Source organism: Podarcis vaucheri, assembly GCF_965113315.1.
Source record: "Podarcis vaucheri genome assembly, chromosome: 2".
Taxonomy (NCBI): domain Eukaryota; kingdom Metazoa; phylum Chordata; class Lepidosauria; order Squamata; family Lacertidae; genus Podarcis; species Podarcis vaucheri.
In genome coordinates, this window is record NC_138760.1 from 2,274,588 (window position 1) to 2,286,150 (window position 11,563).

General features: G+C 45.7%; 1 long non-coding RNA gene across 1 annotated transcript; it reads left to right on the forward strand.

Annotated features, from left to right (window-relative positions):
- Positions 1–3,834: 3,834 nt before the first annotated feature.
- LOC309524532 lies at positions 3,835–11,563 on the forward strand. Its single transcript, XR_014215975.1, has 2 exons — positions 3,835–4,031; positions 10,978–11,563. It is a non-coding gene; the product is annotated as an uncharacterized lncRNA (long non-coding RNA).

An 11,563-nucleotide genomic window follows, 5' to 3' on the forward strand; every position in this document is an offset into this window, starting at 1 on the left:
TGTATTTTGTCCAGACATTAAACACAGCCTTCCTGACAATATGGCTTTTAAAAGCCTTAATGGATTTTTACCTTGTCATACTACAAGTAAGCATGCCATCCAAAAGCATTGTTAAACCCTTCCAGATCTAGGACATCAGTGTTCTCAAGAAGAAACCAATCCTTCAGCCAGCAGAAAGCTGCAGATTCATAATACAGCCTCAAATCTGGCAGGGCAAACCCCCCTCTCTCCTTAGCATCAGTTAGTATTTTAAATTTTATTCGGGGCTTTTTGCCCTGCCAGACAAATTTAGAAATATCTCTCTGCCACTTTGTAAAACATTCCACTCTGTCCACAATCTGTAGGGTCTGAAACAGAAACAACATTTTTGGCAATACATTCATCTTTATCGCAGCAATTCGGCCCAACAAGGAAAGTTTTAGTCTTGACCAACTTTCTAAGTCCTTTTTGATTTCTGTCCAACACTTTTCATAGTTGTCCTTAAATAAATTCAGGTTTTTGGCAGTCATGTTAACCCCTAGGTATTTCACCTTCTTAACAACTTTTAAGTCTGTCTCTTTCTGAAACCTTTCTGATTCCTCAATTGTCAATTTTTTCCCCAAAACCTTTGTCTTTTGCTTGTTTAATTTAAAACCCGCCACCCGACCAAAGACTCTCATCCAGAAGTGGAAAGTAACAGGGAGAGCTTGATTGTGACGTAGGCCAGTGTGATGTGCCTGGAGTCACAACAAGTTTGCTGGGGGGAGGAGCTTGGCCAGAACCAACTCAAAGCTGCATCCCATAATTTCACCCTCAGCCTTCAGCAGGGGCTTGTGACACACCACAGCCAGAGCAGGAGCAACCCTAGGGTCTGGAGTATATTTCAGTGGGGAAACCTATGACCCTCCTGATACTGCTAGACTACAACTCTCATCATCCCTGATGATTTGCCATGCTGGCTGGGGCTGGTGGGAGTTGGAGTCCAACAGCTGAAGGGTCACAGGTTCCCCATCCCTGGTAGTGTGTCAGAGCAGCTTTCCTTCTTGCTTCTCATGTGCTATGGTGCTGCTGCCACAGCAGCCTCCTCTGTTGCTCAGTAGACCAGAGCAGTGGCTTTTGCTATGTGCTAGAGAACCCTGGGCTTCCTCAGACACTTGTCAGGGGCCTTTTGAATGAAAAGATCACTAATGGTGGAGAAGCTTCCCTGAAATGCATATGGGGGTTGGCTTGAGAGTCAAGCACAGGACTTGTCTCTCTGTTACTATTGTGTTGCCTTCCAGAGTTTGTTGGACTCCAGATCCCATCAGCCCCAGTCAGCAATGGTCAACAGTCAGGGAATATGGGAGTTCTAGTCCATCAACATTGGGAGGGAACCATGTTTGCTACTTCTGGGGCAGAGAAGGGTTAGGGCAGAGAAGGGCCACCTAGGGTTAGGCTAGGTGGCCCAATGATTCTACTTGGTATGGAGCAGCTTTGTATGTTGAAACTGCCCCCCCCACTGCCACCTGCACCCAAAAAATGTTCAGCCTTCGCCCTTCTAAAGACATCCAAATCCATACCTTATGAGTGCAGGCTATTTCTTTCGCCAGAAAGCAGTTCAGAATACAAGAGTGATTTTTAATCAAGAAAATCAGGACATCCAGCAGTAACTGGCAGAGAGTCAGAAAATTATCTCTTAAGTGAACAAAACTGGCTAAATGCCTTGCACCAAGAAATTAAAGAAGACATAAATAGCCACTGCCTGGTGGGTGTGATTGTGGGTGTGCGCGTGTGTCCTTGTGTGCGTGCATACAGACTGGGGGAGGGGTTGTGGGCAGCAGATTTGGGTTTGCAGGTTTTTCTTATTATTCCTCCGAAGAGTGGAAACATGTGTGGTGTGAATAAAAATGCAAAGCATCCGCTGGAGCATGCTGTTGCTCCGGTAACCCCAGGGAACATGGGCATGCAGGATCCCGGGGAGGCGAGCTGTAAAGTCCCTTTGATCCTGGCGCCTGCAGCCCTGATCGATGATGGCCTCTCCGTTCATTTCCTTGTCACTGTGACATCTCCTCTATGGAACTCCCTCCCCCGTTGCTTCTCCTTTTTTGGAAATGGGTGGAAACCTAAAAGACGCTGGCTAAAGCCGTGGTCCTTTCCCCCACCCCACCATGAGACAAGAGCTGAGGAAGCTATGAAAGCTTAACCTAGGCAGGGCAGGGGGAACCTGTGGAACTTCCAGGTGTTGCTGCACTCCAACGGCCATCAGACCAGACCATGGGCTATGCACGCTGGGGCTGATGGGAGTTGGAGTCCAGCAATGTAATGAAGGTGCCTGGTTCCCCATCCCTGGTTCAGAATGGAGGAAGGAGGGGCCCAAGCCACTGATGTTCCCTTACCCATCTAGCAGAAACGGGGAAGCTGTGGTCACTGGACCATAGCTCCTATGGGGCTGAGGAGAGCTGGAATCCAACAATATCAGAAAGTTCGAAGGTTTCCCAGCCTTGCTGCTCTCCATGAGGACACTGTCTAGGGTGGTCTCACCTAGGTGGAAAAGCCATCACTTTCGACAAAGATAATAATTTTCAAGTAGGCAGTGACACCTGGAATTTCCAGGATTTTCAGTGAGCGGAGCTTCACCATGACTAGCATGAGCAGGATAAATTAAGGAAGATAAATATGAGTAATTTGCACTGTATTGCAAATCCAACTTTTCCTGGTGCAGGATTTTTAATTTATTTAGGTAAGTAGGGAAAAGATGAGCAATCTGAGCAAATAGTATTCCTTTGTATTGATTAACATTGTGCATTAGTTTCAAAAACAAATGCAAAAATCAACCAGAGGGTAGCTGGTGTCGTACCTTCCAGATGCTTTGTTGTTGTTTGTTTTTACTTTTTATGCTTTTATTATATAGTTTTGTCTTATTTTATTGAATGGTTTTGTCTTATCTTGGTGATATAGTGGTATATAAATATTTTTTGTAAATAAATAGACTATAATGCCCATTAGCTGCAGCTAGCATGGCCAAACACTGATGATCATGTGGGCCAACCACACGAGAGGACACCCTGTCAGCTGCCCCAGAGCTAGAATAATGTAGAAATATTCATTTTAATATGAAAGTAATGCAAAAACTGTTTTTTGCATTAGTTTTTCATGAATTTCAGATAAAGCTTTGCCAAATTTCCCAGGGTTTCATGGGACAATTCATCTCCCACGAAAGTGGGGGGATACTTTTTGAATTTGGGACATGAGAGAATTTTGAAAATTTTACACGAGTGTTGGCCTTTCTTTTGGAAAAGAGGAGGCTGAGAGGAGATAGGATAGCCATCTTCAAATATCTCAAGGGCTGTCACATGGAAGATGGAGCCAGCTTGTTTTCTCCTGCCCTGGAGGGTAGGACTCAAACCAATGGCTTCAAGTTACAAGAAAGGAGATTCCAACTCAATAGCAGGAAAAAACTTTCTGACAGTAAGAGCTGTTTGATGGTGGAACAGTCTCCCTTGGGAGGCTGTGGACTTTATAAGGTTTATAAGCAGAGGTTATCCCTTGGGGTTCCTTCCAACTCTACAATTCTGTGAATTTCATTCAACCAAACTGGCTCCTTTCAAGCACTGGGATAAGGTGATGCAGAAACCAGCCCTAAAAGAGTGAGCAGGAGATGCGTGCAAGGACTGCTTTGAACACCATATGTTTCCAAGGTGCAGATGTGCTGTTCCTCCTTATGAGCATGTAAGGAAGATTTCCTGCTTTGGCTTTTTTCCGGGCTGCCTTCACTTTTTAAAAAGCCACTGAAAACATCTCCAGAGCAAAGTTCCAGATGCACTGCTTTTCTTCCTTGCCTTCTGAACCATTTGTTAAAGGCTGGGCAATGGCAGAGAGAGAAAGAGAGACCTTCCAGAGAGAGAAAGACGCTTTCTCACCCTGCCGCCCCCCCCTTCTCCTTCAACATCAAACAGGATGAAAGGGGATGTGAATTTCCCTCTGGTAAAATCAGTAAAATCCGCTGCTCCTACAGCAAGGCAGCAGCGGTTCTGATTCCGAGATCCCAAGCAGTTTTTCTGCAAGAGATGGAGGTACGCAAATCTTTTTAAAATGTTTGAGTATATATTCATTCCATCCAACTTCTAAACAAAACAAAGCATGTCTGAGAGAAAAATTCTTGTCCAATCTTGTGCTAGAATTGTACTTGTTTCCTACATTAGAAAATGTGAGCCCTACCCTGCGGCATGAAGCAACACGGTCCCCTCTTCTCATCCAGCTATCTTGATCTGCTACGTGTGCTGACCAGGTCTAAGTGTGGCAAGGTTGTAGGTAGAGCATGAGGTGCCAGAGGAGGGAGGCAAATCCAATGTTGGGCGCGAAGCTCACTGGATGAGTCGACATTTCCTAGTGCAGCTTGCCTCGCAGGGTTATTATGAAGTTAAAATGGGGGGGAGAGAACGTCTTGCTGTGCTTTGCCAACACCTTGCCAGACCACCTTTCCTATTGCTCAAGGCAGGTTACAAAAAAAAATTTCCAAACCATAAGCTTTCAAAAGCCAGTTGTCAAAGAGGAGGCAATAAAATGGCTAACTCAGCAGAATCAAGTCCACCACTGATAAACACCTGTAATGAACATGCGAAACAAATAAGCCCTGCATTTAACAAAAGCAGAAGAAAACAGGAAGGAGGAAAAAAAATCTTGCCATCCCGTGTTGTGGCTGCTGCTACTGAGGCATTTCTGCTTCTCCCAATTGCTGTTCTCATTTCTCCATGAAGGAGGGGCTGGCCCTCAGGGCCAAGCGAGGTGTGGCGTGCAAACTCTTGTTCTCAAACTTGACCACCGCTTTGTTTATAGAAAAACAGTTTTCAGGAGGAGCTGGTTAACAGCAGGGAAGTAGCAGAGTTAGGTCATATTCATTTACCTCCTCTTGTAAGAACTGCCTCTCTCTTGCTTTTAAAACCTGTATGTTTCTCCCCTTACTCTGGGGCTTTGGAATGGAATAGCAAATGTGACCCTATCCCTTCCTGTGTCTTATTTGGCTTGGTTTGCACAATATAGCAAGCCCAAAGGTGGCTTCTTGGGGCCACACAAATCTGCAGGCTCCCAGAGAGTTGCTCATTGCTGCTTTGCTCCTCCCTGGTCCTTTTTGATGCCATCCTAAGTGATAGACCCATCACTACACCTTGAAAGCAATATCAGACCACTTTAAGCAGCCATGGCTTCCCCCAAGAACAGTATTTTGTTAAGGGTCCTGAGAATAGTGAGGCGATCCCGATTCCCCTCACAGAACTACAGAGTTCCCTGGGAAGAGGGATTGACTGTTAAGCCACTCTGAGAATTTTAGCCTAACAATTTAGCACTCATAACAAGCTCCACATCCAGGGATTCTTTTAGGGAAGCCAAGGCTGTGCAAAGGGCTTTGATGCTGCTTTAAATGTGCGGTGCAATCGGACTTGAAGTCAAGGTTTAGCTCAGTGTGCAATCCAAAGTGGGATTCATGGTGAACAAATCCTGGCTACAGCTCAGAGTGAGGGGGAGATTTGGTTCAGTTCACATTTAAAGGTAAACTAATTTGCTTAATCCACATCGGCTGAAACAATGTGCAAACTGAAAGACAGCCATCCTTCATAATTCACACTTATCTGAATATTGCAGTGCAATGCTCCTGCTGAGTAATATGTTGAAAGGAAGAGATACTCCAGTTAAGTGTGCATGGAAATAACATTTAATTGGTGAAAATAATGTTTAAAAATGCATTACATTAGAGGAAATGGCTTTGCAAAAATGTGTATATTGGGCAAACTTGCATACACAAATGTGCATATTAGGAGAAATTAGCACTAAAATGCTGGTGGATTTTCATTTCATCTCAAGAAGGTGCTAAGTGATACGCAAATGCAGAGGACAGAACTTAAGCTTGGGGAAAATGAGGAACCAAAATTGACAAATTCACCCATCCCTAGATACAGCTTGTGGTGAGCGAAGAGAAAGCTTAACTATGATTACCAGTTGAGGGTGTGATAAGTTTTTAACTGCTCTAATGTTGTATTTTACATTGTTGTAACCTGCCCTCTTGGTGAAGGGTGGGTGAGAAATGTAAATAATAAGCGTCAGTATTATTCTCTTAAAATGTCAAATAACCACACACACCCTTCCTCAGCACTGTGGCTCTAATGAGAATCAAGCACCATCTCACTGCCAACACACCCACCCAAAGGGCAAACATGCTCAGCTGCTATTGACACTTAAAAAATAAAAAATAAAACTTGGAGATCCAGTTCATGGATCTTCCGTGACACAATTAGTTGCCCGTCTGCAGGGAAGCATGAATGCGCCCCGTGAATTGTTCCAGTGTTCATAGGAGGGGAATATGCCAAACAGCCACAAGGACTCTACTAAGTAGAGAATGGGCAGTCAAGGCGTGTTGCCTGGATCCCAAGGGGGCCCGCAGCTGCTGCCATGACCTCCCCTTTCACCCTCACAGTAGCTACCTTGGGTCACTACTGGCCACTGCTGGGCTAGCACTGGCCCATAGAAAAGCAAACAGCACTGATGTTTGCACAGCTGAAATTGGTGCAAAGGCAACCCAGAGAAGGCAGGACGTCCCTGGGGTGCCAGCCCAGCGCTACCTCTTGTTCTCTGGTTTGGTCAGGAGGGCAGGGTGGAGGAGGAGACTGGGAGCTGTGGCGGGGGGGGGGGAGCTGCCTAGGCTTGTGGGCCACCCCCTCTATTAGCTTTCTCCAGCATCAGGAGAGAAAGACCAAGCCTGGTTCTAAAGACTAACCCACACATTCTGGGGGAAACATATGGCATGTGCAGTCCGATTCTAAAACTGAGCCACTTCAGAAAACCCTCCCATGGAAAGCTTGTGTGAGAGGGCAAAATAGTCCAGTCTAGCCCCTGGGGGTGTGTGGTTTTTTTAAAAAATGTCCACTAATCCAGTAGGGAAGAAATACCAAGTGGGAAAATAGACCATTTATCATTAGACTAGATTTTAGGGGGTGGGATCCCTGATTGTTTGGACTGTACTTAATCTGTTCGTTTGCCAATCTGCTGTTTTGAACTAGCAGATGTTGCATGTGTGAGCAGGTGTGAGGAAGCTTTGGCCCTCCTAATGTTGCTGAACTATAATTCCCATCAACCCTGGCAAGCATAGCCAGTGATTAGTGATGATGGGACCTGTAGTTCAGCACCAAAGGTTCCCCACATCAGATTTAAGGCAAGGGTGGGGAACCTCGGGCCAGAGAACCTAAAGTGGTCCTCCAGCCCTCTCTTTCTGTCCCTCAGGACTCTCCCCAACTATTCCCCCTCCCCAGGCCACACCCCTTGCTGGCCTTGCTCAGAGCTCAATAGTGCTTTCCAGCTGGGCAAAAGCACTTTGGGTGGAGCCAAGCAGGACAGTAAGGGGACAGACAGGGGTGTGTGAGGCCTAATGAGAGTTTCCAAGGGCCACACAGAGAGGGCTGGAGGGCCACATTGGTTTAGATGAAGTTTCTACTATTTCCCTTCAAGCTTTGCTGAGGTAGCCTTGCTCTGCTGCCCCCCCCCATGCCAAGTCCTCTGAGTGGGGTGCCTGGGCATCTGCCCCCAAGCCCCTGCAGGGCTGGTTGCTCAGAAAGTCCTTCCGCAAGGCATTTCCGCCCCAGGAGGAAAGAAGCCAGGCCTGCTGCTCTGGCCGCTCTCCCTGCTTTCCTTCTCCCCACCAGGTCGGCCCCTGTTGGCATGTGGGCTGTGGCGGGTGGAGGGGGAGGGAGAAGCAAAGAGCGTCAGCGCCTGGGGCTGCAGGGGGGCGATTCCCCTTTGTCTGACAGAGAAAATAAGGTTCCATTTATTATGTGCGAGAGAGAAAGAGGGAGAGAAACATCAAAGGGAGACACTTCAAAGGCAACGTCTCCTTCCCTATTAACGCGTTCCACATTGTGCTCTTGTACGGGATCCAGGCGCACGACGCCTGGGGGGGGGACAGCCGGCCACAGTGCCCCCTCCTGGAGCCTCAGGCATGCACTGAGACACAGGCAGGAATGGCCAGGGTTTGTCGGGTGGCTCAGCTGCCAGACGTACCTGGGTTGGCTTTCCGGTGTCATGGATGGATACCTGCCATTTTCAAAAGGTTGGTTTTTACTACATTGAACAGTTTATTAATCACCAAATTTATTTAACTTTTTAAAAGAACTTTTATTTTTTCAGATTTCTACTTTTTTAAATAAATAGAAGTGAGGTAAGGAAAATGCTTTCTGTTTTTGTAACCAGACTGTCAGACAACTTCGAAATGGAGTGTATGCCACTGTGAGTGACAAAACCAGAACTAACCATGACAACGTCTTCAGCATTTAGCCTGCCAATGCAGTAGAGTCACTTCCAGAAGGGCTGTTTTTAATGAGCGTTCAGATGGATTTGTGGATGGAGAGGTGACACCACATCAGCTGTCTGATGAGCATTTTGCCCAATTCCTTTGTGGGATGAAGAGACAGCCCTTGAGTCCAAAGCAAGTGTCATCTCCACACTTCCCAGCGACGAGTCCATTTCCCCAGTCACTTTCCTCATCACAAAAGCTTCACAATATTTTGGGGTGAGTGAGTTTGTTTCAGAAGAACTCCAGATCAGCTTTAATCACACCATCTGATTTTTCTGGGATGGGATTGAATCGCACCCGAAAATAGTGAGAGTCTGGAAGCACCGCAAGGGATATTTGTACTAAGATGTTGCAGAATGGAATCCTTTGCTCAACATTCTTTGCAGTGCTATTTTTCTAGAAAAAGAAGTGTGAGAACTCACCACGAACACCTCCCTTGTTCTCTTAGAATGACAACCGCATTCACCTGAGAGGTGCCGGAACTGAGTTCCAGCTGAAAAAAGCCCTGCTTGCCAGCCATGCCCTCTTTTGAGACATACCATTCCATTCCTCACTGCCCTTCAGTTTTCTCCCCCCCCCCCACCCACAACGGTCATCAGCATCCTATGTCTGCTAAGCATGCACAGTCCTCATTGGGCACCTTTGACCAGGAGGTGGGGGGAGACTGTTCACTTAAAAAAAACCCTATATATTTTGAGTATTTCTGCAAATCTTGTGGTTCCCTTTGACTACATAAGGTTTAGCACTCCAAAAATGAGTTTGCTATCTGTATATAGGACATATGAGAGAGAATGTTTTCTCTAATCATGGTGATAACCAGCAAAGCTGCTGAATTCACAAAAACATAAAACTGCCTACCAAAACAAGTCCATAGCCAGTCCATCATATGAATCTAGCCTGTTTGTAACTCCTGTATGTATAATGTGCCCTGACTCTGATGAGCCAAAATTTTGCTTTGTTTGTATTTTTAAAAAACAAACAAACAGATTTATTACGAATTAATTCTCTATTTTGCATCTCTGCCTCCTGCACAGCTAGTATGGAAAAGCAGAAACAGTTGGTGGTATTCACCATATTTGCGCATCTGTGGTCACTTACTTTAACCCTTCAATTTCTCCATGTCTATCTAGTGGTCTGTAAACCAGGCACAAGGAAGTAAGAGGCTGATCTGTTGTGCAATGTGGTGCTGTACCACAAATGGGCAGAAAAGTAATATGATGCTCAAAGTGCTGTGTTCTGAAGGAACGCTTTGATAATGCGCATGCATGAAAAATTCAGCCACAATTCAAATGCTTGGGAAATCAAGGAGTTTTGCACCTGGTGCCGGTAAGTCACATCTGGTTCTGAATTTCAGCAGGGTTGCTTGGTTCACCTGCCCACCAAAACAAGTCAAACCTTGTTTTGAGACACCAGCATACTTGTTGTAGCACTATAAAGCTAAGTATAAAATAAAGATAGGAGGTAAATTATCAGTGTATATGCATGTACAAACCAAATACTCCTGTTCCTGGTCTTCTGAGAAGACAATGTATGGAGGAAAAGTTTGAATCCAGGGCTTTCCAGCTCACAGTTGTAGCCACTTGTTGGCATCTGTCTCAAGAAACCATGGAGGGTGAAGTCAAACAATTGCATTTGCAGCCCTGAAGTGACCTCCCTGAGGCACAAGCTTGGACAGTGTGTCTGGAGGTCCTAGGCTGCCCAGATGTCAAGACCCCCCCCCCTCGGCCTCGCTGATGTGGTCCAAGGGAAAGCAGTGCAAGATGTCTATCACCAGCTGGGCTGCCGCAGTTGCTGGCAGGAGACTTACAAGGTGCCAGCCTTAGGGACTCCACTCCAGATTTGTGTAGGGTTTACTCCTGAGCCTTTTCTTCTCCCGAAAATTTCCTGCAAGGCAGCAGAGGTTTGGAATCAGAGTTTTCCTTTTCCTAGATGGGCTCCCTTCCCAGATAAATGAGCCTCATCTGCCCCTCACTTTCCTCTGCAGCAGGTGCAGAAACCATCTTTTTGTCCTTTTTGACCACTCTTGGTCTCATCTTCTCAATCCACCAGAACCTGTTTTTGCATGCAAGGCAAGTTCCTTGAGTCCCATTGGCTCCCCTCACCTGGTTTAGCCAGCCAGTTGAAGGCGTTCCTGGGGTGTTGCCACTACACTGCAGCTATTACACTTCACTACAGCTATTCTCTGTCACAAAGAGCAGTGGCACTTAATATTTGCTTTGGACATCTCCAGACTCAGTATTTTGTGGGGAGGATTCAAGCACATACCAGGAAATTTAGGTTTATGCCATTAAAGTGGATGCTTTGCCACCCTAGCATGGCAAATCATCTTTAAAGGAAACATACTTTATGCAGTCAGGAAAGTGACAGGAAAATGCCTTGGAAAGGATAGAATGAATGGAGGCTGTTCACTGTTGTATAACTGCCCCCACAAACAAATCAGAGCAAATGCTCAATAAAAACTGGATACAATCTAACCTCCAAGTAAGCTTCGCGCAGCCAAATTAGGAAGAAATAAATAGGTCATGGGGAAGAGCCCTTTACCTTTGCAAACTGCAACCACAGTTGCATTTCAACTTCATGCAAATGTGACACGTTTAAAAAGAACATTGTCCGTGTAATAAAATGTATTCAGGAAGCAGGTTTCCACTTGACATTAAACACTGTATACTTTTCCTTTTGTGCAGGTTGGGCACCAGATTATTGTGGAGCTGGGAGGAGGGGCTTGAGGACAGGACACCTCGTTGGCTGATGGAAAAGCAGCTGCTGAGATCAGCAAAGGTATTATCAGCACAGCCCTTGTGTGGTGAACAAACGAGCTGCTGCTATAGGCTGTTAAGTGCAGGATCCCCCCAATCCAAAAGCATCTGTAGTTTATGGGCACAGTCCTTGCAAAGGTAAACACTTTTAAAAGGTGACTGTAGACTCTATCCTTTTTTGCAGGAGGGCATCAAGTACGTACCAGGAAAGTTAGGTTTGCTGAATTAAAGTGGGTCAAACACCTTATTGCTCTATGGCAATAAATCCACTTGAAAAGAAAAGAAAAGGAGACTTTTTGCCGTTGGAAAAGAGATGGAGAAATGTGCAGAAAAGGGCAGAATGAACAAATAACCAACACCCCACAAACAAATAAGCAGAAATGCTTTTTGTCATATAACTGCCCCATAAGCAAATTAGAATGAATACTCAGTAAAGACTGTAATAGTGCAACCATCATGTAAAGCTTTCTGCCAGCAAATCAAGATATACTGAATAAACAGGTTGTAAATTCCA